The sequence below is a fragment of the Leucopleurus acutus genome (assembly GCF_964270905.1).
Source record: "Leucopleurus acutus genome assembly, chromosome: 3".
Lineage (NCBI taxonomy): Eukaryota > Metazoa > Chordata > Mammalia > Artiodactyla > Delphinidae > Leucopleurus > Leucopleurus acutus.
In genome coordinates this window covers 161886799-161914541 of record NC_139145.1, presented here as the reverse complement: position 1 = coordinate 161914541, position 27743 = coordinate 161886799, and the positions used below count along the sequence as shown (strand labels likewise).

Here is a 27743-nt window from a genome sequence, read left to right as displayed (position 1 = left end):
TTGAAATTCTCCATGATAAAGATGGAAAAGAGCATCAAAAATGAGTATGAAGTGTTTCTCTATAAACCCTGAACTGTCTTATTTAAAGAACACACGTAACACCAACACGGCCGAGTTGCCATGCCTGCACAGGTCAGTCACAGACCTCCGATTCCCACTTTGGGCTAAGACACAGGTAACGTCCAGAAAGAAGGACACGACTGTTTGTCAGTCCCGATTTCTTTATTAGCAAACAGCTCCTTTCCAAAAAGGACGTTTACTACAGGCATTTCTAAGACTGCTCTCTTTCAAATATCATTCCACACCAAAACTGCAGTATTTGTAATGTTCTAGAAAGAGACTTCCAAGTGCCTGAACTACTTTTTCATTCTTTTTAAAATTCACATGTCAAAGACCGCAACACTGAAAGCTTCCAAATACCTCCATGTACACTCATACACACACACACACACTCACTTAAATGGGAATTTTCAAACTCATAAGGTAAAAACTTTTACTCATTAGGTAAAACCATAAAATAATTCACAGTGGACCTCCAACCCAGAATCCTGAATCCAAAGCTTTGTTTGCTATGACCATCATCTGCTTTGCTTTGATCAAAAAGGATTTCATGTCCCTGTTGACCAAGTATCAAAACTGTCTATTTAGTATGAATAAACATTATGTTATGAAACATTACTGAATTAATATAAACTGTCACCAGAATTAATATAAACCTCCCAACTCCCAGGGGGTACACTGCATGCAGTTTCTTTTACTTGAGTTTTCTTGTTCTTTTCACCTTCTCATTTGAAAGTATGACCAAGCCCTTGTTGACACAGTCCTTCCTACATGAACAAACACACAGCTCAACCTCCTTAGTCCAAAGGTCTTTCTCAAGAGGTGTGAAGAGCTGCTAATAAACAAGTTTTACAAAATCCAGCCCAGATTTCAAATCTAGAGCCCCACGGGCCAGTTTTCCTAAACCTACAGCGGTATCTTCCCCAGATAGGAAGGGAAATGCATTCGAAACACTCCCTTTGTTCTTTGAAAAAGTTTAAACAGCCAATTTTCATAGAATCAGAACTGCAAAGTAAAACTGGTGAAATGGATATTTTTACATAGGTTGTTCTGGGTGGTTTCTCTCATCCCCCAAACTTTCTGCTTCCATTCCATTAGAATAGAACACATATGCCCAGGTCCAGGAAAGAGGCCACCCACAAGCATCTGAAAACGAAATCACAGAAAGACATTTACCAGACCATCCAAGTTTGAGTGGGGAAGAAAAATGTGCCCACCATATGCAAACCATTATATTCTCTCACTGTTAAATAAGACTGATAATTTAATGTACAATGCAGGCATATGGAGAAAGCTCCTAGCTGATGGAGAAAACTCACAATTGGAGCAAAGATATGCCTTTAAAAGTAGCTGGAACAAGTTTGATCATAAAATAGATGTTTTATTAAAACTTGGGACGTTTTCATCTTAATCTGAGACAGATATGTGTTAAATTCAACTTCTAAAAACTTTTTCTGCACATAATCAGCAGTAATAGTTTTACAAGACAAAGCACTTGCACAGAAAATTCCCATCTCTTTGATCTTTAGAGCAATCCTATAAGGCGGCGAGTAATACCATCCCTTCAAAAATAAGGTTTCCATTGCCAACAAATGATTTCCTGGCTCTAATAAAGAAAAGACTGACCATACCAAGTGCTGGTGACAATGTGGAGAAACTGGCAGTGATATAAAATGTTATATCCACCTTGGAAAACGGTTTGGTGGTTTCTTAAAAATCAAAACATAATCTCACCGTATGTCCCAAGAATTCAACTCCCAGATATCTACCTTCTGAAAAAAAAAAAAATTCTAAAAAGCCTTGTAAGCAAACATTCGTAGCGGCATTATTCATAATAGCCATATACTAGAGATCACTTGTCGACAGAAAAAACGTGCACAACCTAAATGTTGCAAGTTACGTTTTATTCGGGGACCTTATGGAGGACTACAGCCTGGGAGCCAGCCTCCCAGACAGTTCCGAGTTAACAGTTGCAAACAGGTAAGGGAGGAGCCAGGATATATAGGGTTTGTGCTGGGAAAAAAAAAAAAAAAAAGTGGTCAAACATCAAAAGATGACTGCTAAGCACAAAACCCAAGATCTCAAGTTAATGATTGTAGTGTTTTCCTATGTGTGGGAAGATGCAAGAGTCTGGGCTCATTGAAATTATTCCTTAGATATGCATCTTAACTATCTAGGGTCAAGATCCTATTTTTCTCCATCCTGAATTCCCCTCAGGGGGCACCGCTGGGGGCGACTGCAGTGGCTGATGGTGGGGACGTTCACTTTTTTACGGGAATGGCGGGCAACATTTTTTTGTCCGCACACTCAGATGTCCATCAACTGGTTCAGAAACAAAATGCGATAAATCTACACAAGTCTTAGTAATAAGAAACAAATCACAGAATCACCAACAAGGATGAATCTCAAAAACATTATGCTAAGTGAAAGAAGCTACACACAAAAAAGTAGAGAAGGGGCAAATCCATCGATGCAGAAACTAGATGAAGAGATGCCCAGAGCTAGGTGTCGGGGTGGGCACGCTGCCTGCACGTGGACAAAGGAACTCTGGGGGGTCGATGGAACTCCTCTAAAACTGGACTGTGCTGATGCTGCACAACTGTATAAATGCACTAAAATCCACTCAACCGTGAATCTACAACGGGTGGATTTTATTGTATGTAATTATACCTTGGTCATTGCAAATCATTTAAAAAAATGTGCTTCTCAATGGTACATGAACATTCTTAACCACTCCATAATGGGAAAAACCCAATCATGTCTCTATAACCGAGCAACTGCAGTATCAAGAAACACACACACACAGCCATAATGACTGCATGGAAGAGCTGTGTTGAAACTCTGAAGATGGGTGTTGGGTTCATTAAGTTCTCCGCTCTTCATTAGGTAGACAGGGGGCCTCGGAGACTACAAGGCTACAAGGAGACATGTCCGAACTCATCTCCAGGTGAGGCTGTGGTAGAGGGCGTCCCTGTCTCAATCACTGGTCCCCCTCCCTGGGAGATTATCATAAATCCCCGGCCAACTGTGTGTGACTGCAGTACCTCCTTGGGCAAGAAGTTGTACCCATCTCCTCCCTGCTACCACGGAAACACGACGTAGCTCTGCAAAGCCTAAAATATTTACCTTCTGGCCCTTTACACAGAAAGTTTACTGATCCTCATTTAAGAAGATAAAACTTCTACCATAGATTCAACTTACTGTTGCCCCATTTTTAAAAAATAGTTTTTTTTCTTTTAAACTATTACATTTCTCTTCCGATTTTAAGAATGATTCTCTTCCCTGAACTTTGAAAAAAATGAGTTTAAAAATAAGGTAGGAAAACAACCCTAAAAAGAGATAATGATGATGGACTTTAAATACCATGCTGTGTGGCATGTTCTAATTACAGATTCACAGAAAAGAGAACATTCTTTAGCCAAACACACAACTCAGTCTTAGACCCAGAACGGGGCACTGCACTTATTTTTCTCCCACAACTGCTTACTTGGCCCACATTGAGTACCATGGTTCAGGAGTCTAACAACCTACACCATAAAGTAACAAACTGCTCCTGAAATGAGATCTGCTCTTCTTTTTTTTTTTAAAGACAAAGAGGTCAAATAGATTTGTAATGGAAAGATTAATATGGTTATTTAAATCTGCAGTAAGTTAATCAGCCAAAAGAAAGTTCTCCTCTTTTGCTGGCAATGACTTAGTAAAGAAGTAACCTGGCTTAGAAGATGTCTAATGTAACAGGCTGGGACATGGGGGTCCCTGGTCTTGAAGATACTGAATTCCAGAAACGAGATGTGGGTAAAATGTGTTAGTACAAGGATTTAAACAGTATTTTAAAAACTGAGGTGTAACTGACATGTAACATACTAGTTCCAGGTGTACAACATAATGATTTGATATCTGTATATACTGAGAAGTGATCAACACAGTAAATCTAGTCAACATCCATCACCGCACATAGTTAATTCTTTTTTTCTTATGAGAACTTTTTTTTTTGTCGGTACGTGGGCCTCTCACTGTTGTGGCCTCTCCCGTTGCGGAGCACAGGCTCCGGACGCGCAGGCTCAACGGCCGTGGCTCACGGGCCCAGCCTTTCCGCGGCAATGTGGGATCTTCCCGGACCGGGGCACGAAGCCGTGTCCCCTGCATCGGCAGGCGGACTCTCAACTACTGCGCCACCAGGGAAGCCCTATGAGAACTTTTAAGATCTACTCTCTTTGCTAAGAGAGTAGCAAATATACCATACGGTATTATTAACCCTAGTCACCATGCTGCCCATTAGGTCCCCAGGATTTATTTTATATCTGCAAGTTTGTACCATTTGACCCCCCTCACCCAATTCCCCCACCCCCTACGTCTGGCAACCACTAATCTGTTCCATCTATGAGTTCGGGGGGCGGGGGTTTTGTGGGGGAAATGTTCCCATGTAAGTGAGATCTTTCCTCTTTTATAGTCATTTTTGTTGTTGTTGGAAGTAGGAACACCTTTTCATCAACTGAACAGATGCTATTTTTTTCCAATCCTTATCACTCAAATCCACCTCAAAGGACACAGGGCATTTATAACATACAGAGTCCTAACATAGGTTCTTCCACCACATCACTACTGACATTTTGGGTGAGGTAGTTTTTTGCTGAGCAGAGATGACTGTCCTAGTTGGGAACCACTGGTCTAGAGTAACAGAAAGTTCTAGAGCCACAGCCAAATTAAAGGAGTTTTCAAACCCATTAACTGAAAGCAGACTCCACTGTCTCAATTCTAGCAATTTCCACAACCTCCCAAAGTAGGATCAGCCCAGACACGGTCTACCTGGGGCAGATCTAATTTCCGGTGACCTTGGCTGGGTGCTTACACAGGGAAGGGAGGGGCCTGTACAATGTGATTCAAAACATCTGACGAGCAGAAGGAAGGAGGTCTCTGAGGCAGACGGCTGGACGGCAGTACTAGGGGGACTCTCTCCTTTTTCTCCTCTCTTTCCACTGTGCTGTTTTGGGTTTTTTTAAATGTACTTTTCATGTTTAGAACTAACAATGTTTTTATGCAGACAGCTGGAACTGCAGAGACGAAACCTCTCCAAACCCTGTGCTCTTTCACCTCAGGGGAGATTTCAACCCCAAGTCCTTGCAAAACCTCAATGCACAACTTGTCAGAATGTTTGGAAACGGTGCAGGTGAGAACAAAGTGAAGCATCATCACGCGTACAGAGTGAGTATGAAAAACACAGCGTGAACACGAGCAGTGGGGACAAAGGAGCATTGCTAGCTGGAGACAAACTTAGAAATGAAAGGAAAAGGTGGAGCCCAAGGCATCTCCCCTGCAGAGACAGCCACCCCTCGAGAGGGGACCTGGAAAAAGTGAAGCAGCTGGGCAGCCACCGTCCCCAGCATCCCTACTGCAGCGGGTGGTCTGTGCATTCCTCGCCACGCAGCAGGCAGAGCATGGGGCCGCCGAGGCTGAGTGATCCCCTGACTCACTTCCTCCTCGTGACTGTGAGGCTTCAGACCTGAGGCTGGCACTCCTTTCTGCACAACTGTCTCAGATGCCAAAGAGCCCTGGACTGCTTGGCGCCCAGGGGAACTTGGGCGGTTTCAGGCTCAGTGCTCAAAGGATGCAGAATTCAGGTAGTGCGAGCCCAGCACCAACTGCTGAGGAGGGAAAAGTAATGACAGGAGGCTGTGAGCACACAGCCCGGAATGTCAGAAGCATGTGGCGTAAGGATCCCAAGTTTGTACCATTTCACTGTGGTTATGGAACAGCGATGGTGTTTGTTTTCTATAATAGGCAACGCCAAGAACAACTGTTCTACACCCATCAGAGCTGATGCCACCATGAAATTCCAGGGGAAAATGTATTGCTGACACTCATCTTCAGAACTCATAGACATAACCCCTCCCACACAAACACTCCCAAAGACTGTGTGAGAAGTGTGGCGTTAACTCCCCAGACTGGCCTAGGGAAGTCTTTAAAGGCACCGCTTTTTTTAAATATATATAAGGAATATATTCCAGCTCTCTGTAGCTGAAACGCGCTTGTAGCTGTCAGCTGCGTCATCATCAGCGGCAACATCATTTCTTGGGCCTGCCTATGGGCCTAAAGATCATTTATAGCACTATTCCCAGAGGAAGATGTGTCATGTCCCAAACACCTAACCATCAACACATAAAAAACAGTATGGTTGTAAACTGAGACTGCCTACATTCAATACTATAAAGTTCACAATCTGTCCCGTGCCCCTGGAGAGTTCCCAGTGAGAAGGATCGTGTGGCAACCATATTCTTTCCCGCTGTCCGCCCGTAAGGTCAAACTCTGTCACCACTATGAGCTGTAGCTTCCATGCAGAAAATAACATGAAGAGTACATGAGCAGTAGGAGGTGGAAAGGCAGAAAAAAGAAAACAGTAAAAGATTTTGCCAACAATAAACTAATCTTTGTTCATTGTTGCCCAGGTGAAGATACAAAGACACATTGGTATCCCCCGCTCCCAATCAAAACAAAAACAAATTATGCTAACGGGCAAGACACCTTATTTATGAACTTGTAATTCTTTAAAGAGTTTATTCGGACTTCCCTGGAGGCGCAGTGGTTAAGAATCCACCTGCCAATGCAGGGGACATGGGTTTGAGCCCTGGTCCGGGAAGATCCCACATGCCGCGGAGCAACTAAGCCCGTGAGCCACAACTACTGAGCCTGCGCTCTAGAGCCCGCGAGCCACAACTGTTGAGCCCACGTGCCACAACTGCTGAAGCCCGCGCGCCCAGAGCCCATGCTCCGCAACAAGAGAAGCCACCGCGATGAGAAGCCCGTGCGCCACAACGAAGAGTAGCCCCCGCTCACCACAACTAGAGAAAGCCCGCGTGCAGTGACGAAGACCCAACACAGCCAAAAATAAATAAATAAAAACAAATAAATAAATAAATTTTAAAAGAAAGTTTATTCCCCTGATTATGGGGTTCCAACTTGCCAACTGATTCCATCCCGGCTTTATATTCTAATTTTCTCTACCTTCCTCACAACTCCTCCAAACAGCTTTTCAGTTTTTCTTTCAAACTACAGTGACTAGAAATAATCCCAGAAACAATTTGACACTGAAAGAAACGAGACATCTCCAAGCCGCTGAGACAATCTCAGACAGTGTAGGAATGTGACAATCCAAGGAACAAAAAACGAATTATTCCATCTCTTAGTTAACCAATCATCACACAGCCAACACATATGTGTTTAAAAGAAAACAGAAAATGGACCCAAAGAATGAGCCAACACACCTAAAATCTAGTCAATCTATAAGTCACTTCACCCATAAATCCATCCACCCACCCACCCGGCCAGCTTTCCGCAAGCATCTTTTGAGCTCCCTACTACGTACGTACCAGGCACTCTGAAAAGATTCACCAGTATATAAAACCGTTCCTGCTCTAAACCATTTATATGTTAGAGGTAAAACTATGCCTGTTCTAATACTCTCTTCCTATATAGTCTTTCTTCTGAAGAAAGGAATTAGGTAACAGGAGGAGCAGAAGAATAAGAGAAGGAAGAGAAGCAGGTAAATGGGAATGGGCCTTGCAGACTTTATAAAATGAAGACAACTGTTCTAAGAACTCTCAAAAACTACTGGAAATCCTCTCTAAGGGACACAAAACAAAAGCCTTCAGAACTGCATTCCATTCTTCCTTTTAGTGGAAACAGTAGGAGATATAGAACAGAAGGGACAATAAAAGAACATCACAAGATGTTTTCACTCCTCGTGGAACGTAATACCAGACGTCCTCTACCTCTTATTTCCTAGAGTTCTGTCCTTTTCTATTCTTGACAAGAATACTTTTCTTTCAAACACACACACACACACAGACACAAAAAAAACCTGGTAAGATAATCTTAATGAAATCCTGGCTGTATTCTGGCTACCATCTGTTTTTAGAAAAAATACACAAACTTACTCAGGAGTTTGTCGTTACTTCATAAAAACGAATGACCCAAGAACACAGTAGGAAGTGAATAAACTTGAAACGGCTATTTCTCATTTCAGCTGCGTACATGCTCCTTAATTCCTTTGCAGGATTTTATTGAATTCAAAAACATTTAATCTTTTTCATAAAATCCTACTTCCTGAATTGAGAGTTGCACAAGAAATCATCCAGCCCCAAAGTGACAGGTAACATGTTGGTGAGAACATGAAAAAACTAGAACCCTCAGACCCTGCTGGTGAGAACATGAAAAAACTAGAACCCTCAGACCCTGCTGGTGAGAATGTAAAATAGTGCAGCTGCCCCGGGAAACGGTCTGGCAGGTCCTCAAAAAGTTAAACATAGTCACTATACGACCCAGGAATTCCACTCCCAGCTATATACATGAGAAATGAAAACATATGGCCACACGAAAACCTGCACATAAATGTTCCCAGCAGCCTTATTCACAACAGCTCAAACAGGGAAACAAACAAACTGAGGAACAGACTTTTTAAAAAATGTGGTATATTCAGAGAACAGAGTATTATTCAGCGATAAAAAAGGATGCAGAACTGATACACGTTACAACATGGATGAGCCTTGAAAACATTACACTGGCTGAAAGCAGCCAGTCACCAAGGACCACGTATTGTAGGATTCCATGTACATGAAATGTCTAGAAGGTAAAGCCAAAGAGATAGAAAGCAGATTGCTGGCAGCCTAGGGCAGGTGTAGGCAGGGACTGGGAACAGGGCGTGACTGCTAATAGGTGTGCGGTTCCCTTTATGGAGGGACGAAAACGTTCTGGATGGAGTTAGACAGTGGTGATGGCTGCACAGCTATTAGTATATGTGAGCGTTCGTACATGAGGATATTATACCAGTAGTATACTTAGTGAACACACTAAAAACCACTGAACTGGGTACTTTAAAAGACTCACTTCTAGATGTGAATTATCTCACAAATGGAAAAGAGGAGAAGGGGAGAGAGACAAACAGCTACAAGAAAATCAGGCTCACACCTGACTTCATTCACTCCCTGGATCCAGTTATCCCAAAGGTCATCTTCATCCCTGACCTCCCTCATTACGCAGGTCCAAGAAATTCCTCTTTCCAGTTTACACTGGTTTTTACTGAGTCTCCATCATTTACAAGCAAAGGAATACCAGCTATTATTTTTGCAGCAGAAAAATGTCATGACTTTCAGAAGACATCTAGAATGCAATTCACTCACCCATGTCAACGACCGTAAGTTTTATATGCTTTCCCTTGAACGTCAAAACGAGTTATTTCAGTGCTTTGACGACGTGATGTATGTTATACTAGGATTTTATCACCTGTATTATAGGAGGCAGTGGTGGGTTTGTTTCACTAGCCAGTGAATTCCCAGCACCTAGAACAGGGCCAGACACACTGGATGAGGGATAAGTATTCATTCACTCTAAATCCCAAATCCTATCTCAGGGCCCCGCGCGCTGCCCAGGGAACACACGGTGGCATCTGCAGGAACCGTGCTGCTCACAGAGAGATGCAGCGTCACTCAAGATGGCAGTAAGAGGCCACAGAAACCGCATTGGATGCTTCCCCAGAAGGTGTGGACTCAAATCCAGCTCTACTACCTGTAGCTCAGGACAGCTGTAAATTACTTGAGACTTCTCCATGCAAACTGAGGAGTCATCTAACTTGTCTGTTGTACAAGCACAAGATCACACGAGACAGCTTACCAAAGTGCTCCAAAGGCACAGGGCCCTCGACACAGCGTGGCAGTATCTATATTTGGGGTCTTGCTGCCAGCACCTCCCAGGTCACACCCAGGAGGGCTTTCAGCCATCGTATGGTTTTCATTTCACTTTCCTCTGAATGCCAAGCTACAGAACCTAAAAACACACAGGCCTAGTTTAAATAACCACGAGAACTGACCTCTCCTCCCAACCACCAAAACTACAACTTCAGTTGCTTTCCAGCTACGAAGCACTTAAAAATAACTTGCAAAGACAGGCTACACCCATCAGAAAGGTGGTGGGGGTGCTGAGGGTGGTGGAAACAGTCTAAGTGACTGAAGTGCCTGTGTTTGTTCCATTTGATATCTACCATGATTTTATCTAAATAAAATTATTTCTCTCCTGTGCCAAAACCCATTCCATCTCTTCTTGGGTTCCAGAGAGATCTGGGTAGAGAAAGACACTGTCTTAAAAAGGCAGCGTATCCAACAGCCCAGTGGCAATGCCAGGTTATGCCTCCATCACTAACTTGGGCTGAAATCTGAGATTCTTCTCCAAGGACACAGGCCTCTCCGTTGGAGGGCAGGTACAAGACATGGAGGAGGACACACAGGCACCTGGCACACGACAGGCCAGAGAGGCAGCAGAAGGCAGCGGGGTTTGTGGTGGTTTTGCCGTTGTTAAGTCAACCTTTTATTTTCTGAAGAGCTCCAGATTTTACAGAGAAGTTGCAAAGCTAATACAGACAGTCCCCACACACCTTCACTTGGGTTTCCCCAACTGTTAGCATTCATCACAGCTAAGGAGCCAACACAGGTGCATTACTATGAATGCAACCCAACACTTCATGTGGATTTCACACCAGTGTTTCCCTGACGTCCTTTTCCTGTCCCAGGATTCCATCCAGCGCATTCTACTTAGTCCTCATGCCTCCTCAGGGCTTCTCTGCTCTGTGACAGTGTTTAAAGGCTTTGGCAGTTTTGAGGAATACAGGTCAGGTATTCCGTAGACTGTCCCTCCATCAGGGACTGTTTTAGGTTACCATGGAGTGTAGTGGTTTCCAATGATGGTTCAAATCCAGGAGTCAAACTGCCTGAATGGGAATCCTGGCTTTACTGCCTCTTAGCCACGTGGCCTGGGACAAATTAACCTCCACAGCCCTCGGTTTCCTCATCTTCAGAAGAGCAGAAATAAACCCTCCCTCCCTCCAGGGTACTGTGGAGATTAAACAGGCTATAACTCTGAGAACGAAGGTGAGGGGATAGTCAGGAATTCTCCACGGGGAGACACGGTCACCGACTGACTGAACACAGATGCTGGGCCACAGCAATCCCACTACTGGGCATATACCCTGAGAAAACCATAATTCAAAAAGAGTCATGTACCACAATGTTCATTGCAGCTCTATTTACAATAGCCCGGAGATGGAAACAACCTAAGTGTCCATCATCGGATGAATGGATAAAGAAGACGTGGCACATATATACAATGGAATATTACTCAGCCATAAAAAGGAACGAAATTGAGCTATTTGTAATGAGGTGGATGGACCTAGAGTCTGTCATACAGAGTGAAGTAAGTCAGAAAGAGAAAGACAAATGTCATATGCTAACACATATATATGGAATTTAAGAAAAAAAAAGTCATGAAGAACCTAGGGGTAAGACAGGAATAAAGACACAGACCTACTAGAGAATGGACTTGAGGATACGGGGAGGGGGAAGGGTAAGCTGTGACAAAGCGAGAGAGAGGCATGGACATATATACGCTACCAAACGTAAGGCAGATAGCTAGTGGGAAGCAGCCGCATAGCACAGGGAGATCAGCTCCGTGCTTTGTGACCGCCTGGAGGGGTGGGATAGGGAGGGTGGGAGGGAGGGAGACGCAAGAGGGAAGAGATATGGGAACATATGTATATGTATAACTGATTCACTTTGTTATAAAGCAGAAACTAACACACCATTGTAAAGCAATTATACTCCAATAAAGATGTCAAAAAAAAAAAAAAAAAGATGCTGGGCCAGAGACACAGGACAAAGTTTCGTAACAGGCAAACCTGACTTCCAGAAACCTGCGGTCCAGACCTGACGCCACGGGGCTCATCTGGGGACACACACAGAGCACCCGTGTGTGAGGCGCTGGCGAAGGAACCAGGCCTCACGGGAGCGGGATTCTGAAGGATGAACAGGACCCCCCGCCAGGGGCCAGTGGGAGTCTCAAGGTGAAAGGTCCAATTTCCTGCCAATTAGCTGAGGACCGGTGACGAAGATACACTGCCAACTGGCGTACCTGCTCTGTAAACCATCTGTAAACTATGAACAGCCCCACACACCGAAAAACGAAGGCATTCACCTTCCTCCAGTCCGAGAAAGAAAAGTCTCAAACTCTAACCGACCAGGCTCTAGAGACCACTGAAACCTCCCCACTTACCCATAAAATGGGGGCCAAATTACATTGTTTTCCAATGCAGTAGACTTTTTTCCAACTATATTTGTTAGAAAACAAACACAAAAATACCCCCAGCAGCCAAGTCTTTGAGGTATCAATTTTTAATTCCACCTCAGTCCCTAAGACTCCTGAGTCACTCAAAGCTTGGAAATTCTCAAGATCTCCTCGAGTAGAACTGATAGGTGGGCAGAAGCAGGGGCCAGGGCTGTAGGTAAGACCCTACTGCGGGGGACAAGAATAAGCCAAGCCTGGGGGCAGGGGAATGGGTGAAGTCTGGAGCCTGCAAACAAGTCGGCCCAGGGCCACTGGGGCGGGTAACTCGAAGCTCTGAGTCCTGACGCTAAGGGACGTTCCTCCCAGACCCCTGGATGCCAGGCCCCACCAGCACCAAAGCGGCCCTGGCCCAAGGCGAAGGCCCTGTGGCCCCCTTTCTCGTTCCCGGGAAGCCTCTCACTACCCGCAGGCCAGCAGTGAGAACCAGGCTCAGTCCAGCCAAGAGCTGCTTGCCCAGCGAGGGGCGAAAGGGAATTTCCTAGGAGTGGAGTCCGGCAGCCCTGTCTTCCTCCGTCCCGCCCGACTCCGTCCTCCCCAGGCCACTCTAGCCACACCTGAAGCCTCACCACACACACACACCAACTGCCCCGCTCAGTAAAAAGCCCGATTCATGGCTGGCAGCGGGAGGGCTTGCGTGCAACGCAAACCCACCAGGGTGAACCCCTGACACAGAGGGGCCCCTCCTGTGGAGCAGGGTGGACACGGGATGGGGGTAGGCGGGGCCAGGCAACAGCTCCACGGAGGCAGGACTCTGCCCCTAAGGCCAGCTCCCGGCCTCTCCTCCCGCCATCCTCCTCCTGGCCTCACAACATTCTGCAAGACGGAGCCCTCCTCTACTTCACGGCAGGAGCGCAACTACGGGAGAGGGAGCTCGGGACTCAGACGTCAGGCCGAGCAAATATCCAATAAGCTATCACGGGACAGAAAGGGTTCAGAAGGGAGGCTCTCATCCCCTGACCTTACAGCAGAACCAAATGCCCATGGGAGCTTGCACAGCACCCAGGGACTAACTCCAGATGGGCAGAGCTGGAAGGGTGGGACCGCACCCTGACTCGGCCCAGGCCTTCCGCGGGGGGTGGACCCAAACAAACGAGGGCTCCTTCCTCCCCCCATCGCAAGTTCACCAATTCAGACATCCTCACACCTCCTCTGACTCCTAGGAAACACCTGATGCCCTTTGTACACCCCTGCACAAAGCAAACTCCAGCTTAAACGAGTCCAACACCTAGCTTAAACCACTGATCTGAACAGCTGCCCCAAGAGGGGAAAGCATTAGATCCAAGCGAAACCAGGAAGGAAGAGAGGCAGGGAGGGAAGAAAGAAAAAGAAAAGGAAGGCAAAGGAAGGAAGTTAGTTAACAAGGTGAACAGCCTGCCCGCAAAGCAGAACGCACTGCTCAGGGGTAATGTACTATGCACGCGAAGTATGCCTCCGCCGCTCTTATTTACCCCAATAATGTACGCTCATTGCAAGCCGAGTGTTTGTCTTGAAATTATTTAGCCGGACGTCATTTCCAAACAGGTTATTTAAAAATCATTTGAGAAGTTCTCACAAAACTGCACCTCTAACAAAACTGGCTTGCTGAACATTACCTAAAAATGTACGCTTTGTAAGCAAATGTCCTTCACTAGCATTATTAGGGACTCTGCAGTACCACCACCATTGTATTGGCCCACCAATAAAACACCATAGTATCCTACTCCAAGATTACTGAAAGTGCTATACTGGTGCGTGAAACCAGCATCCCTGGACAAACCCACGGTAATCCGTGTTTAACCATAACTCAGCTGCACCAACGGCAATGCATCTTCCTTCCAGACTTCCACAGAATGCCTAGGTACTGCTCTCTCTTACTAGCACCAGGCAAACTCGAAGGCCTCTTACGTCGTACAATCCAAACTTCTTTGTCCCCCCTACAAATGCCACGGCAGCTTGTCAACAGACACTGGAAATCTAGAGAAATCACCACTCATCTCCACTGCCCTGATCCAGGCGACGGTGATGGCTCTCCTGGGGACATCGTACTTGGGCTCCAAAATCTAATCATTTAGAAGGGCAGCGCCAAAAGGGTTCAAAGACTCCTTCATTTGACTGGAAAGAGCAAAAGGACCCCCGTCCACCACCAAAGAGGTTTGTTTAAAATGCAAGTGGATCATAGAAAACCAGTGAGGACAAAAGGTGCCTGGTGGCTAACCGAGAATTCAGCCCGATCGGGGTGACCCACCAAACGCCATCGAGCGTTTGAAGAGGTGTCACTACAACTCCACAGACCCCATTCATCTCAAGAACTCCTTGAACTCTTGTTGTTCTAAGAAAGCGCTGACCTGCAAGTACGTGTGCCCTCTTGCTGTCATCAATCAGAGACTGGGAGATAAGCCGAATTCTTCCGAGAAGCACTTCTGGCAGGCAGCAGAGGTCTGGAGCAGCTGAGCAGTCACAGAGGAAGTTGTACTGTCCTCCTTGGAGGTAACAGTGGCTAGAATCAGCTCCCAGGACTCCCGGGAGAGATTTCCAGGAGCTCCCTGCTCCCTGGAGGGCAGTTCCCTAGGGACCCTACTTGCCTCCTGGGTAAGTGTCTCTTTAGCCCAGCGCTCCCCAACAAAACTGATACAAGCCACACACAGGGTTTTAAATTTTCTAGCAATCACGAACCTTGGCGGAAAAAAAAAAGAAACAGGCGAGATTTTAATAATATCTGTTAAATAACATGTTACTTAACCCCACAGAGATTATATGTTTTAACTTCAACGTAGAATCAATATAAAAATGGAGAATTTTATATTCTTTTTTCTGCACTAATTCTCAAAGTGTGGGGAATATTTTACACTCAGTGTACATCTCCGTTCAGAACAGACATTTTCCACGTGCCCACTAGCCCCGTGTGCTAGTGGCTACAGCACTGGACCAGGAAGTTCTGTTAGACTCTACAGATGTAACTCTGTGAGCTAAGATGGTGGTGTGTGTACAAAGGCATGAACGCAATGTCTTCTTTTTATTTGCTTTTTCTCATTTTCGGGAATATATACAACGTCCCAGTGACAACCAGCAAAGGTAAGTATGAATTACTCATCCTCACCTGCCCCCAACCTCACCTACCTTAGTTCAACATTCACCTGGGGGAGATAAAAGAACAATCTTTGTCTCTAACCTCTGAAATAACAATAAAAGAATGTGATAAGTCAGAAGTGCTCTAAGAATGTGAATTCCACATACCCAGTATACAAGATGATTAAAACAGCTTGGGGGAACTGGGTACACAAATTGCTCCATGACATCTTGTTTTTAACCAAAGGGAGGAAGAAAAACATATCTGTTTACTGTAATACAAAACCCACAGCCATTTTAGCAGCTACGTTTTCTAAATTCTTGAATTCGTAATTGCACCCTGTCAGCTCATTATCTGAGTTATTGGTGGCTTAGAGTTAAGACAAATAAAACTAGACAATTAATTATACATTAAGCAGCAGAAAGTATGTGCTTTTCACCCTGAAACTACCCTCTTCTGCTCCCATCCATGACCAGATATGTTGAATGTGGTAACAGAAAGAGAAAAAGGTCTTGCGGATGTAATAAGAGTTGTCCAAAGCAACTGTGTTTTTAATTGGGGTTTCCATGAGCTATAGGTTAGAAAGTGGAATGTACTTGAGGAACGGTAAAAACTACCCTGGAGTCCAGTGTGCGGGGATCTGAAGACTGACTGCAGAAAACCTGGCAGATTTCCCCAAATACCCAGCAGAGAAGGAGGGTAGCAGCTCTGAGAGGCAAACTGGCTGTTCAAACCCCAGGGGGGGTCGCTCCAGCCAAGCCATTAGTCCAACCCGGCCAAGCCATTTGTTCTCACTACTTCCCCATGTCCAATCCACCTCCACCCCAACCTCGACCCCCGCCCTAGTCCCCTACACCTAATCCTGGCCCTCTTCCATCTACAAGCCGCCTTGGAACCAGCATGATCCTTGCAAACCCTCCTTCCTGTCTTGCTTAAAGCCTCTTCCATGCTGACAAAATCCCTCCTGCGACCTATGGCCTATTGCACACTCTGGCCGCTTCCTCCCCCTTCAGCCTCGCCTGGATTTTTCTCAGGTCCCACCCAGCTTGCACTGAGTCTCTGCCCGCTGCCCTGCCAGCAATGCACCCTTTTAGCCTGGGCATCAACCTCACCCACCCTGGGAGGCCCTGGCCTGCTCGCTGCACCTTTGCCCCATGACGGAGAAATCAGTACATAAATCAATGACTCATGATACCAGCCCTCCCTGCTAGATGGAAGGACTGGCTCCACCTGTGCTAGGAAAGACAGAAGGATATAGACTTCTAACAGTGACCAAGAACATGGTGGACTTCAGCACAGACTCCACCCATCTTGACGCTGGGCGAGGAGAGTATGTTTGCCTTTTATCAGCCCTGCCTTATTAATGATGACCTTGACCTTCTGTGTCTTAGTTGCCCTAAACATACCTCTACAGTATGTATGTATGTATTTTTTATTTATTTATTTATTTATTTATTTATTTAATTTATTTATTTAGCGGTACGCGGGCCTCTCACTGTTGTGGCCTCTCCCGTTGCGGAGCACAGGCTCTGGACGCGCAGGCTCAGCGGCCATGGCTCACGGGCCCAGCCACTCCGCGGCATGAGGGATCTTCCCGAACCGGGGCACGAACCCGTGTCCCCTGCATCTGCAGGCGGACTCTCAACCACTGCGCCACCAGGGAAGCCCTACAGCATTTAAATAGGTGAGAAAGCTTGTAATACAGATTCTGGGGTTCACATTTGTAGAAACCAATAATAAAAGTGATAGCTATACCCTAAAAAACACAGCACATCCTGGCCTGTTCACCACTGGCTCTACGGTGCTACCCCCAGGGCTGGCCAGACCCCTTTTCTAGACACAGAAGGGCACTCGGAATTCCCACCCTCCAATGTCTTGGCTCCCTGGAAGCTTCTAGAGCCAGACCATCATGAAGCCATATTCTCCACATTTAAAATGACTGATTTGAGAGGCCATTTGCTTTTTCAGTCCAGGAGAATGTGTGCAAAAGGATTTTCGAGAACTCTGACCTGGTGGTCTACTTCCTTCATGAATCCCAAGGTAGATTCTCCCCCTTTCAGCAAATTCATTGTACCTGGGGAACCACCACCTCCCAAATTCCAAATGCATTCATTCACTCTGCAAATGTTGACCTAGCCCTTGGCTGACAAGGCACCATGCCAGGGCCAGGAAGTCACAGGATTCAGTGACGGGAACATGGGCTTCGGGATCCAGCAGACCAGACGCCAATCCCCCCACTGACCACGTAACCTTGGAGAAAAACAGTAATGGGACACCCTGACCCCGTGCCAGCCGCCACTCTAAGCACTTCACGTGCGCCCACTGGTTTAACTCTAACGACCCTATAAGCGAGCAACGGATGATGCCTCATTTAACAGATGTGAGAAACGAGGCACAGAGCCATTAAAAACACCTGCCCAAGGTCCCAGAGCTAAGAGGCGGTGGAACGGGTTTGCTTTTTCTTTTTTGATAAAACAGCTTTATTCACATGTAACTTATGTCCCATATAAGGATTTGCACCCAAGCAAGTCCATCATCCTCACATCCCACATAATTCTGTGTCTCCTGTCACTTAGTTTTCCTGAGCCACAGTTTCCTACTTTACAAAATGCCAATGATAAACAGGGGGTTAAATAAGGGAATCAGTAAAAGCAGCCCACCCAGTACCTGGCTCAGAGAATGACCCAACAGCCTGAAAATGAATAAAAGACAGTCTGCTCTCCAAGAGTTTAATCTAATCAGAAACAACACTAGTAAATACAGAAAATAGCCATAATAAAATGCAGAGAGAGATAAATGACACAAGAAGGGCAGATAAAAACACAAAGGGGAATTGTGTGTTTAAATGGGGGATCTGTATTCCTGGAGCTGAAGTATTTGCAACAGAGAAGCCGAGCTGGGAACGCTGAGTTTACCATCACTCCATCACTCAAAACACAAAACTGCCGGGAGAACGGCCCAGAGCCTCTGTTAACAAGATGAGTCTTGCATATCTGACACATATAACATGAGGCAATGAATCACGCTTGCTGTGGAGGGCAGCCTCAATCCCCTTTTCGAGAGATGGTTTTGACTCTTTCGGCAAAGCAACACACACTTGGCTTCCAAACGCTCCGAAGGAAACACTTGCAAGAACGGATTTAGTGTATTCAGCCTCATACACGTGTCTGGTCTCATTCCGCAAAGCTCACTGTTGTTTTCTGAGGATAATCATCTCCCTTACTGACCTTGAAACCCTCTTCTCCCAAACTGTTACTGACCTTGGAGCCAGAGTCCCAGGGCTCTCAACAGAGAGGGAGGGCAGGGGGAAGAGGGCTGACAAAGGAAATGGTCTCCCACACTAAGGCCAGCCTCTCTCCCACAATCAAAAACCCCCCACCTGCCAGGGCCACAGGCCTATTTCAGGTCCACTGATTGGCAAGGGCCACCAAGCACAAAAGTTCTGCAGGGGTCGCCCACAGCAAAAGACAGCATTACTTTAGACGCAACCCACTTTCAAATATGTTTTATGGCTCCCAGGAACCCAGTGACACCAAGTGATCATTTGTTGTTTGCTTTAGAGAATAAACTCCCTTCTCTGGATGGAACTAAGAAATTTAACTCCTGATTTCCAAGATATTAACTGGCCGGCTGGAGCGTTCGCACGCAAATCACCCTGCGCACTGACCCACACGCAGACAATGCACGGGTCCGGGGTGAGAGCTGGGGGAAGTGAAGAGTAACTTGTTAACAAAGTGACATCTGAGGAGGGAGAACAATCCAGCCGTTGTCGAGTCCGATTTCCTGTTCCATATCTTCCATGGCAAATTTAAAAAAAAGGGAAAAAAGCCCCCTTAGATTAGGACAGACACATCCTCAACTGCAGTCTCTGTCAGAAGCAACAGAGATATCTTGGCATTTTTCACAGAAGTGATTAAGTGTCTCTCACACACGGCCCATATCCATTACAGGCCCTGAGGGTACCCACTGCCTGGCAGAACCGCTGCTGTCCCATCCCGGGGCCACAGGCAGGCTTCTGAAAGGGCATCCTGGTGGGAATGAGGGGTAGGGTCCCAAATGGACCCCCCCCCAAACCCTCCCCACTACAGACTTGGATGAAGAGCTGGCGGGTTGCTCTGAGGACTAAAGGAACGGGCATCCCTTACTTCAGGAAGGGCCTAAAGCAGGCTTCCCAACGTCAGCAACACTGACAACAGAGGCGGACAAGTCTTTACTGTGGGAGGTTGTCCTGTGCACTGTAGGAAGTTTAGCAACATCACTGGCCTCTACTCGCTATATAACCCCGACCCCCAGTTGTAACAAGCAAAGATCTGCAAACATTGTCAAATGTCCTCTGGGGCCAAAATACCCCCACTGAAAGTCACTGGTCAAAAGGGAGGAAAACTGTTTAATGCCCACAGACATCCCACCGGATGGCGGTTTTCACTCGTTAACCACCAAGGACTGGACATCAAAATCCAGCATGGCCCGATCCACCTCAAATCATCTCTCCAGGCTTTCTCCTTCTCCGCCCCCAGCTTGAAGGTCTCTGCCATCACCAGGTGCAAAGCTGACATCCTCACCCATCCCATCTCCCAAACCAAGAGGTGCCAGAAAGCTGCAGATCCTGCCAGGCCTTCCACGGACATGTCTCCTGATTCACCCCCTCCCCTCTCAACCCCCTTGGCTAACGTGGAGAAAATGAGCTACATTCAAGAACCCACCATGAGGTACTTCCCTGGTGGCGCAGTGGCTAAGAATCCGCCTACTGATGCAGGGGACATGGGCTCGATCCCTGCTCCAGGAAGATCCCACATGCCGCGGAACAACTAAGCCCGTGCGTCACAACTACTGAGCCTCTGTGCCACGACTACTGAAGCCTGCGCACCTAGAGCCCGTGCTCCGCAACAAGAGAAGCCACCGCAATGAGAAGCCGGCACACCGCAACGAAGAGCAGCCCCCACTCGCCGCGACTAGAGGAAGCCCGTGCACAGCAATGAAGACTCAACGCAGCCAAAAATAAATAAATATATTAATTAAAAAGAAAAAAAAGAACCCATCATGATTTCTGAGAGTCACTTAAACTTTACGCCCTCTGCTTCTACTCTTTGCCTCTTTTTAACTTTATTACATGGTGGAGCCAGGATTCAAAACAGAAGTCACTCCAGGGCACGTGCTCTTGTAATTACAGGATGTCCCCTACATACGAACCTTCAAGTTGCAAACTTTCAAAGATGCGAATGTGTGTTCCATCAACATCAGGTATGAGTGAAATTGCAGCTTGTCCTCTGTCTCCTGTTGCTGATGACCCTTCAGCTCTACCCTCTCCCACCTCCTCTCCCCCCTCCAGTCAGTAACTCTTCTTACCTGTTCACTCCATGCCAGTCCCTGTATGTCAGCTGTTGTACTGTACTTTTCAAGGTACTGTACTGTAAGATTAAACATGTTCTTTTGTGTGTGTGTGTTTTTTATGTATTATTTGTATGAAAAGTACTATAAACCTATTACAGTACAGTACTATATAGCCGACTGTGTTAGTTGGGTACCTAGCCAAACCTTGTTGGACTTACAAACAAAACTGGACTTACGAACGTGCTCTCGGAATGGAACTCATTCGTATGTAGGGGGCTTACTGTGTACTACACTGCCTCTCCAGTGGGAGACAGAAAATGAGTCAACAGAGGAAATGGAAGTAAAGTGAGTTGGTCACAGGAAACACAACGGACTGGGAAAACCAAGGGAGAAAGTATCAACTGCTATGGAGAGGACTAAAGAAATGACCACTGATCACTCAGCCTGATGATCTGATCATTGCTGATGGTATTTTCATTTAGAGTGCTTTCCTGAAAAATGAAAACCCACAGGACAATTTCATCCATCCCTAAGTAAGGCCCAAGTGCTGCCACTATGTCCAAAAGGATTCTGCAGACAGTATCAAAAGACCTTTTATGCTGCAACGCTTACAGATGGAGATATAGCCTCCCTCTTTTTAAAAAAAACCACCCACAGAATAGACAACGTCAGCGTAGAAAAAGGCAAGCAAAGTATACTTATGGTTTTGCTTTTTAATGCGTCTACCATGGGAGAAATATGGGAAATCCATCCTTTGGCATTTCCAGATCTTAGCTGCTGAGAAGATGCAGCAAACATCCGTGTGACTTCATTTGTCTAAGCTTTAAATATTACTTTAAAATGTAATATAGGGGCTTCCCTGGTGGCGCAGTGGTTGAGAATCCGCCTGCCAATGCAGGAGACACGGGTTCAATACCTGGTCTGGGAAGATCCCACATGCCGCGGAGCAACTAAGCCCGTGCGCCACAACTACTGAGCCTGCGCTCTAGAGCCCGCATGCCACAGCTACTGAGCCCAAGTGACGCAACTACTGAGGCCCGTGCGCCTGGAGCCTGTGCTCTGCAACGGGAGAGGCCACTGCAATGAGAAGCCCACGCACTGCAACGAAGAGTAGCCCCCGCTCGCCGCAACTAGAGAAAGCCTGCGTGCAGCAACGAAGACCCAACACCGCCAAAAATAAATAAATAAATTTTAAAAATTATAATAAAAATAAATAAATAAAATGTAATATAAAATCTTACCTTTACCTCTCTACTATTAAAGAGTAAAAAATTGATGAATCTCTTAAAAGTAAAGCAAAAATCACCTCTGAATATTATCTTAAGCAGTTATGAGCAGAAAAGCTATAAATTCCTATCAGCTGGCAATACTTAAGGTGAATGATGAAACCAACATACAACTGTGTGATCATGCATGTGAAATCACACATGTGAGCAAACTGACGGTCAAAGTATGAGTCTCAGGCTCCTGTGAATGAAGCTACCATTATGTTTTCTAAAGACTCCTTTACCTCTGGCGTATGTAGGCAGGGGTGTGTGGGCTATGGATAAACCATTTAAAATAAGTTTATTAGTTAAACCAATTGAAAATAGAGGGACAACGTGGGACCTGTGTTAAAGCCACCCTGACACTCTGCTCCAAGGCCACAGAAGTACATCCATTCCCTTCTCTCCAAATGCAGGCCTCCTGCCAGATAGAAATCAACATAATAAGTAGAGACATATACATATTACACATATATAAAATATATCAACAAATATACATTTTCATACAATGTGTTACACGTTTATTTATATAAAACCAGAGCCAACACTAGAATATTATTCAGATGTAAGATGGAATGAAGTACTGATACGTGTTACCAAGTGAATGAAACTCGAAAACATGCTAAGTGAAAAAAGTCAGACACTAGAGGTCACATATTGTACAATAGCATTTAAATGACATATCCAGAAGAGGCAAATCCAGAGATAGAAAGCAAACTGGTGGTTTCCAGGGACTGGGGGAGGGGTGAATGGGGAATGAATGTTTAATGGGTTCGGGGTTTTATTGGAGGGTTAAATTAGCTCATAAGGGTGAAGCCAACAGGATCAGTGTCTTTCTATGAGACCTCGCTCATGCCCCACATGCTCTTTTTCTCTCTCTCCACATCCATGTGAGGGCACAACCAGAAGGTGGTCCTCTGCAAGGCGGGAACAGAGTCCTCACCAGAAACCAAACCTGCCAGTACCTTAATCTCGGACTTCTAGCCTCCAGAAACATAAGAAAATAAAAGCCTGTCGTTTAAGCCACCCAGTCTGTGGTATCTGGTGATGGCAGCCCGAGCTAAGACAGTAGAGTTATGGTCAAACCCATTTTACAAATAGGAGCATGAGGCACTGAATGGTGATGGTCAAAACCAGTTTATACATGGGAACACGAGGCACCTGCCCAAGGTCACACGCCCAGCAAGCAGGAGGACAGCGTCCAAACCCAGGCGGTGTGCTTCCACGGCCTTCCCTCTATACTACGTTCTGTGGGGAGGTGCTCAGTCTTGGTGAATGAATGCAAAGATGAAGAGGGATGGGGCAGAATCTTGGTATGGCATCCAACCCTCCAAACCTCTCATCTCGGCAAAAAAAAAAAAGAAAAAAAGAAAAAAAAAGAATAGTAAACTTTTAAAATTGAAAAATAAAGTTTTACCCCAAAAAGACAAGATTATCCAGCTTCTAACCCTGGCTTAGCCAAGTGAAACAAAGAATAGTCCCAAAAGACTGAATCACGTGGGGATCCATTCCGAAAATGCAGAAACTCAACCTAGATACCACCCTTGCAAAACGGTTTCACAACACAGTAAATAATTTTTGGAAGCAAATTAAAACTAACCCAAAGGAAAATAGAGGCCATTCTAGTCCTTTCTTTTGCTCCAAAGTTAAGAAACATCACTGCCTCACTATGTAGAGGACACAAGCCCCAGTCAAGTTGTGCTTGGCCCACTCGGTGACAACCAAAATGCACAGCATTACTTGTCAACATTTTACAAGCTGGGACAATTCACAGAAATCTACATCCCTGGTCTCTCTTTAAAAACTAGAAGACTGGACCCCCCCATGGTGGCACAGTGGTTAAGTATCCGCCTGCCAATGCAGGGGACAGGGGTTTGATCTCTGGTCTGGGAAGATTCCACATACCACAGAGCAACTAAGCCGGCGTGCCACAACTACTGAGCCTGCGCACCACAACTACTGAAGCCCCCGTGCTCTACGGCCACCGTGCTGCAACTACTGAGCCTGCATCCTGCAACTACTGAAGCCTACACGCCTAGAGCCTGTGCTCCACAGCAAGACAAGCCACCACAATGAGAAGCCCGTGCACCACAATGAAGAGTAGCCCCCACTCACCGTAACTAGAGAAAGCCCGCGTGCAACAATTAAGACCCAACCCAGCCAAAAAATAAAATGAAAAAAATGGAAAAAAAAAAAAAACCTAGAAGACCTACATTTGTAGAGACATGGATGGGCCCAGAGACTGTCATACAGAGTGAAGTAAGTCAGAAAGAGAAAAACAAATAACACATATATGTGGGATCTAGAAAATGGTACAGATGAACCGGTTTGCAAGGCAGAAATAGAGACACAGATGTAGAGAACAAATGTATGGACACCAAGGGGGGAAAGCCGGGGTGGGATGAACTGGGAGATTGGGATTGACATATATACACTACTACGTATCAAATAGATAACTAATGAGAACCTGCTGTATAGCACAGGGAACTCTACTTGGCTGTACAGCAGAAACTCACACAACGTTGTAAACCAACTATACCCCAACAACAACAAAATTGCTTTTAAAAAAATGAAAAGGCAAAAAAAAAGAACAAAACTAGAAGACCTAGCAAGATGGAGCTTTAATTCTTTCAGGTCTGTGAGCTCAGCTAACCACAGTCCCCACTGCTCCCTATAGCTCACAACCTGGATCATTTCACTTTCTTACCTGCCGGCCCCTAATCTGCAATCCTTTTACGTAGTGCCTCCTGTAGTCTGGGTCTCGATACAGGTTTTAGAAAACGCATTATTTTGCACATAATGCCTCCATTAAGGGTAAGATTTTGAAGGAAAATGTTTCAATTATTTAACGGGCTTGTCAAGCAGTGCTCTTAATTAAACTTGGCTCAAATCAAAAGAAAAGGAGTATGTTTTTAGACCAGTCTTGGACATAATACATTAAATCATATCTTAATTCTGACCAAATGGCAGAATAAAGCTCTTTTTAAAAGCATGAATTCTAGCCACCCAAGTGAGTGAGTATTCATTTATAGCTGCCAGGGGTTAAGGCTTCCAACGTCTTTTACCCACCACCCTGCCCCACCACTAACACACACACCCCCCATGTCACCGCCTCAGTATTGAATTTCAGCCTCCAGCAAGTCAGACTTTTTCCATTAGTTAGGTTTGGGATGATTCCTGAGCTGTAGGCACACTTCCTGGCCAACCGCCAAGTGAACACTAGAATGGAAGAAAATTGTTTATTCCTCAAAAAATAAAGAACCGATTCTATCTTCCCTTTGGTTTTCATAAAGTTCACCAAAAAGGAGCCTACGTTTCTCACAGTGCTTCCATTCTGTCGGATAACCTAACCCAAATCTCAAAAGTCACTGCTCTCTTCCCAGTTATAAAACAAACGGTTTTCATATTCAGAATTGAAAGGTGCTAAAAACAAATTTAAAAGGTCCAAGCAGTTATCAATATTTTCTTAACACTCTTGCCGATTAATTTAAAAAATCCAAACCTTGGGTAACAATCAACTCTTCTTTGACTAGCAAGAGAGCAGGGAGCTGTATGCTTGGTAATTCTGGAAGGACTCCAGGCCTTTGTGCCATGAATTACTTGTGAACATTTCAAACTGTGATTTTCTGCTTCTCCTCGCACGGCCATCTGAAACTCAAGATTGAATGATTAATTTCAAGTTTCACCCCTGGTGTCAGAGAACCTCCTTCTTTACAAGTCTGTGAATGAAGTCATCTCTTGAGAAACCACACCTGTAGGGTGGATACTCCAGGTGAAGGAGGAAGAAGAGACCTGTCATCACTGAGACACCCCAGAGGGCAACGAGTCAGAGAGTGAGGGCTGGAGACCGGGAGGGGATGGTCCCACACAGAAGCACGATCAATCCTGAGCAGTGGCCAAACCAGGGGCAGGTGTGTGAGGACAAGTTAGAGCTCTAATTCATGTGTATGTACGAAAGTTCAAAAATGAGGACAGAAAAAGCAGAGCTCCAAATACAACAGGCAAAGCAAAGCCCAGACCTGCAGTGGAGGCCATGGGACACAGCTGCTGAAGAGACACCAGAGAAGGAGTAACCTCCATAATGTGGGTTACTTTCTGCACCTCAGGGCTGAAAACTTTTCTATCGTCTCAGTCAAGGCAAGAAACGATACACCACACTCAGCTCACCTGGGCTCCTTACAGAAAGAAAGCAGGTCCCTGGGGACATGATGGGCAGTAAGCTAAGTCAGGAAAGGCAAAGGCACGCTAGCAACTTCTGTCTGATCTCAACAAAAGGATAAAGACCTCAATATTCCAACGTGAGAGCAGCTGGGCCAAGAAAGCTCACCATTGATCCCACCTGCTGGCCACACAGCCACTCCAGGTGATTCTGACCCATGACAACCTTTCCAAGGTCCTTCATGAGCTTTTGCTGGAATCCTCTAGGGAGCATGCAGGGCCCATTCTTGAGATAACCTAAATATCCATCATCAGTAAAGCTATGCTGTCAGACAGTGGCTGGCAAAGGGCAAATCAAAATGTCCATGACCATCTCCTCGTTGGGACGAGTGATATCCCAACAAGCCCACTATGTCACTGTTAATTCTGCAGGCTCGTTATTTCTGCCGAGTCCACTATTTTCATTTTGCCAATTTGCAAATATTGAGTTCTGAGCCCCAGCCTCGTCCGATATTCGAGGGAGTCCTAGACAAAACACACCCTCAACTAGATACGCAAGCCATGACAATAACCTTGAAATAAAGTTGCTGCCAAGCATGGGATCCTACTGCCCTGGGAAAAGTCCAAACGTTTGATAAAATCCACAGTCAGTCTTCCAGACTGGCAGTATCCACCTGGCTGGGAGAGCTGTAATAAGCTCACAAGACATCAACTTGGAAGAGGAGAAACGAACACACAGGCTCCGGAGTCAGACGAGAGACCTGGAATCCCATCTACTAGCTGCGTGACTTGACTAGTTACTTAACCTCTCTAAGCCACAGGTTGTTCAACTCTGCGTGGAATTAACAATAGTTCCTAACCCGCAGAGCGTTCAATGAGGTGATGGATATAAGAGGCTCAGCGGAGCACACGGCACCACATAAGTGTCTCATAAATGTCCTCTATTCTTATTGTCAGTTTTAGAGGTTTATAGCCTCTAGATAAATCTGAGGGACCTTTCAGGGTGCCTCAGTTGGTCAGCTGTATTCCCTTGGTGTCCTCTGGTGCCCTCTCCATTGAGTCTTGGGCTCAGTAAGGCCGGGTGGGGATCCCACCCACAGCCAGATGCCGGCTTTAGCACAGCCTTGGTCTCACAAGCATCCCAGGTCAGTCACAGGCTTGCTGGCACAACTGAATCATGCTGAATTCCATCAACACTGGTCTTTAATGAGCAGTGATCTCCGAAGCAAAGAAATCACTCACCATCCTTGAGTTTATCATTAATCTGAACTAACCGAGCTGGTGAATACGTCCTTGGTACGGGTCCCTTACCAGGCATGGCTTGGTCCAGGGTGGTGAGTCCAAGCCTCGGTGATGATGTCATCGCTGAAACCTCATTACCAATATCAAGCTCAGATTTCCATCATGAACCACGTCCAGAGTCCTTAATTCTACATCAGGGTCGGTTAATGTGCAACCAATTATCCACTTAGTAAATTAATGTTATGTTAGCAGATAGTGGTATGGACTCTTGTTCTGACAAATTAAACATCCCATTTAGAGCCCTGAGGAGTCCTTTTATTTAAATGATGCCCAATCAACAAAGAAAGCATGCATGACACTAAAATTCATCTAGAAGGACGTCTCATTGACAGGTTAAAAAGCAATGAAAGAATAGAAAAGAAATATTTCCTTTTTTGGTCCACCTGCTAGAGGGGAGGAAAAGGTGAGAAGAATCATGG

General features: G+C 45.7%; 1 protein-coding gene and 1 long non-coding RNA gene across 3 annotated transcripts in view; one reads left to right on the top strand and one right to left on the bottom strand.

The window, feature by feature from the left end:
* The window catches only part of LOC309959730, a 29897-nt gene extending 22925 nt beyond the window's left edge, over positions 1 to 6972 (top strand). For both annotated transcript variants that reach the window (XR_014326092.1, XR_014326093.1), the window contains exon 2: positions 6876 to 6972. This is a non-coding gene — a long non-coding RNA (uncharacterized lncRNA). The remainder of the gene's footprint in view (positions 1 to 6875) is intronic.
* MYO10 (myosin X) overlaps positions 1 to 27743 on the bottom strand; it is a 218403-nt gene that overhangs the window by 172492 nt on the left and 18168 nt on the right.